Source organism: Coregonus clupeaformis, unplaced genomic scaffold (assembly GCF_020615455.1).
Source record: "Coregonus clupeaformis isolate EN_2021a unplaced genomic scaffold, ASM2061545v1 scaf0916, whole genome shotgun sequence".
In the NCBI taxonomy this organism is placed as follows: domain Eukaryota; kingdom Metazoa; phylum Chordata; class Actinopteri; order Salmoniformes; family Salmonidae; genus Coregonus; species Coregonus clupeaformis.
In genome coordinates, this window is record NW_025534370.1 from 52,501 (window position 1) to 57,500 (window position 5,000).

Sequence of the window (5,000 nt, forward strand, 5' to 3'; positions counted from 1 at the left end):
CCCTCTATTCCCCCTCTATTCCCTCTCTATTCCCTCTCTATTCCCCTCTCTATTCCCTCTCTATTCCCCTCTATTCCCCCTCTATTCCCCCTATATTCCCTGTCTCTTCCTGTCTTCTCAGTGAGGCTTCATGACAGCATATCAGAGGAAGGCTTCCACTACCTACTGTTTGATCTGTGAGTATAATTCTCACCCTCATCCCTCTTTAATTCTCTACCTCATCCCTCTATAATTCTCTACCTCATCCCTCTATAATTCTCTACCTCATCCCTCTATAATTCTCTACCTCATCCCTCTATAATTCTCTACCTCATCCCTCTATAATTCTCTACCTCATCCCTCTATAATTCTCTACCTCATCCCTCTATAATTATCTACCTCATCCCTCTATAATTCTCTACCTCATCCCTCTATAATTCTCTACCTCATCCCTCTATAATTCTCACCTCATCCATCTATACCTCATCCCTCTATAATTCTCTACCTCATCCCTCTATAATTCTCTACCTCATCCCTCTATAATTCTCTATCTCATCCCTCTATAATTCTCTACCTCATCCCTCTATAATTCTCTACCTCATCCCTCTATAATTCTCTACCTCATCCCTCTATCTCTCAGTTAGTGTACAGTGCATTCGGGAAAGTACTCAGACCCCTTGACACACACAGACAGACAGAAACACACCATACAGACTAAACTATAGAAACACCATACAGACTAAACTATAGAAACACCATACAGACTAAACTATAGAGACACCATACAGACTAAACTATAGAGACACCATACAGACTAAACTATAGAAACACCATACAGACTAAACTATAGAAACACCATACAGACTAAACTATAGAAACACCATACAGACTAAACTATATAAACACCATACAGACTAAACTATAGAGACACCATACAGACTAAACTATAGAGACACCATACAGACTAAACTATAGAAACACCATACAGACTAAACTATAGAAACACCATACAGACTAAACTATAGAGACACCATACAGACTAAACTATAGAGACACCATACAGACTAAACTATAGAAACACCATACAGACTAAACTAGAGAGGTAAACCATACAGACTAAACTATAGAAACACCATACAGACTAAACTATAGAAACACCATACAGACTAAACTATAGAAACACCATACAGACTAAACTATAGAAACACCATACAGACTAAACTATAGAGACACCATACAGACTAAACTATAGAGACACCATACAGACTAAACTATAGAAACACCATACAGACTAAACTATAGAGACACCATACAGACTAAACTATAGAAACACCATACAGACTAAACTATAGAAACACCATACAGACTAAACTATAGAAACACCATACAGACTAAACTATAGAAACACCATACAGACTAAACTATAGAGACACCATACAGACTAAACTATAGAAACACCATACAGACTAAACTATAGAAACACCATACAGACTATACTATAGAAACACCATACAGACTAAATTATAGAAACACCATACAGACTAAACTATAGAAACACCATACAGACTAAACTATAGAAACACCATTCAGACTAAACTATAGAAACACCATAAACTAAACTATAGAGACACCATACATACTAAACTATAGAAACACCATACAGACTAAACTATAGAAACACCATACAGACTAAACTATAGAAACACCATACAGACTAAACTATAGAAACACCATACAGACTAAACTATAGAGACACCATACAGACTAAACTATAGAAACACCATACAGACTAAACTATAGAAACACCATACAGACTAAACTATAGAAACACCATACAGACTAAACTATAGAAACACCATACAGACTAAACTATAGAGACACCATACAGACTAAACTATAGAAACACCATACAGACTAAACTATAGAAACACCATAGAGACTAAACTATAGAAACACCATACAGACTAAACTATAGAAACCCCATACAGACTAAACTATAGAAACACCATACAGACGACTAAACTATAGAAACACCATACAGACTAAACTATAGAAACACCATACAGACTAAACTATAGAAACACCATACAGACTAAACTATAGAAACACCATACAGACTAAACTATAGAAACACCATACAGACTAAACTATAGAAACACCATACAGACTAAACTATAGAAACACCATACAGACTAAACTATAGAGACACCATACAGACTAAACTATAGAAACACCATACAGACTAAATTATAGAAACACCCTACAGACTAAACTATAGAAACACCATACAGACTAAGCTATAGAAACACCATACAGACTAAACTATAGAAACACCATACAGACTAAACTATAGAAACACCATACAGACTAAACTATATAAACACCATACAGACTAAACTATAGAAACACCATACAGACTAAACTATAGAAACACCATACAGACTAAACTATAGAGACACCATGCAGACTAAACTATAGAAACACCATACAGACTAAACTATAGAAACACCATACAGACTAAACTATAGAAACACCATACAGACTAAACTATAGAAACACCATACAGACTAAACTATAGAAACACCATACAGACTAAACTATAGAAACACCATACAGACTAAACTATAGAAACACCATACAGACTAAACTATAGAAACACCATACAGACTATACTATAGAAACACCATACAGAATAAATTATAGAAACACCATACAGACTAAACTATAGAAACACCATACAGACTAAGCTATAGAAACACCATACAGACTAAACTATAGAAACACCATACAGACTAAACTATAGAAACACCATACAGACTAAACTATAGAAACACCATACAGACTAAACTATAGAAACACCATACAGACTAAACTATAGAAACACCATACAGACTAAACTATAGAAACACCATACAGACTAAACTATAGAAACACCATACAGACTAAACCATAGAGACACCATACAGACTAAACTATAGAAACACCATACAGACTAAACTATAGAAACACCATACAGACTAAACTATAGAAACACCATACAGACTAAACTATAGAAACACCATACAGACTAAACTATAGAAACACCATACAGACTAAACTATAGAAACACCATACAGACTAAACTATAGAGACACCATACAGACTAAACTATAGAAACACCATACAGACTAAACTATAGAAACACCATACAGACTAAACTATAGAAACACCATACAGACTAAACTATAGAGACACCATACAGACTAAACTATAGAAACACCATACAGACTAAACTATAGAAACACCATAGAGACTAAACTATAGAAACACCATACAGACTAAACTATAGAAACCCCATACAGACTAAACTATAGAAACACCATACAGACGACTAAACTATAGAAACACCATACAGACTAAACTATAGAAACACCATACAGACTAAACTATAGAAACACCATACAGACTAAACTATAGAAACACCATACAGACTAAACTATAGAAACACCATACAGACTAAACTATAGAAACACCATACAGACTAAACTATAGAAACACCATACAGACTAAACTATAGAGACACCATACAGACTAAACTATAGAAACACCATACAGACTAAATTATAGAAACACCATACAGACTAAACTATAGAAACACCATACAGACTAAACTATAGAAACACCATACAGACTAAACTATAGAAACACCATACAGACTAAACTATAGAGACACCATGCAGAGTAAACTATAGAAACACCATACAGACTAAACTATAGAAACACCATACAGACTAAACTATAGAAACACCATACAGACTAAACTATAGAAACACCATACAGACTAAACTATAGAAACACCATACAGACTAAACTATAGAAACACCATACAGACTAAACTATAGAGACACCATACAGACTAAACTATAGAAACACCATACAGACTAAACTATAGAAACACCATACAGACTAAACTATAGAAACACCATACAGACTAAACTATAGAAACACCATACAGACTAAACTATAGAAACACCATACAGACTAAACTATAGAAACACCATACAGACTAAACTATAGAAACACCATACAGACTAAACTATAGAAACACCATACAGACTAAACTATAGAAACACCATACAGACTAAACTATAGAGACACCATGCAGAGTAAACTATAGAAACACCATACAGACTAAACTATAGAAACACCATACAGACTAAACTATAGAAACACCATACAGACTAAACTATAGAAACACCATACAGACTAAACTATAGAAACACCATAACAGACTAAACTATAGAAACACCATACAGACTAAACTATAGAAACACCATACAGACTAAACTATAGAGACACCATACAGACTACACTATAGAAACACCATACAGACTAAACTATAGAAACACCATACAGACTAAACTATAGAAACACCATACAGACTAAACTATATAAACACCATACAGACTAAACTATAGAAACACCATACAGACTAAAATATAGAGACACCATACAGACTAAACTATAGAAACACCATACAGACTGAACTATAGAAACACCATACAGACTAAACTATAGAAACACCATACAGACTAAACTATAGAAACACCATACAGACTAAACTATGGAAACACCATACAGACTAAACTATAGAAACACCATACAGACTATACTATAGAAACACCATACAGACTAAATTATAGAAACACCATACAGACTAAACTATAGAAACACCATACAGACTAAGCTATAGAAACACCATACAGACTAAACTATAGAAACACCATACAGACTAAACTATAGAAACACCATACAGACTAAACTATAGAAACACCATACAGACTAAACTATAGAAACACCATACAGACTAAACTATAGAAACACCATACAGACTAAACTATAGAAACACCATACAGACTAAACTATAGAGACACCATACAGACTAAACTATAGAAACACCATACAGACTAAACTATAGAAACACCATACAGACTAAACTATAGAAACACCATACAGACTAAACTATAGAAACACCATACAGA

At 34.0% G+C, this 5,000-nt stretch overlaps 1 pseudogene; it reads left to right on the forward strand.

Annotated features, from left to right (window-relative positions):
- Positions 1-5,000, forward strand: part of LOC121558338 — a 91,184-nt pseudogene that overhangs the window by 33,264 nt on the left and 52,920 nt on the right.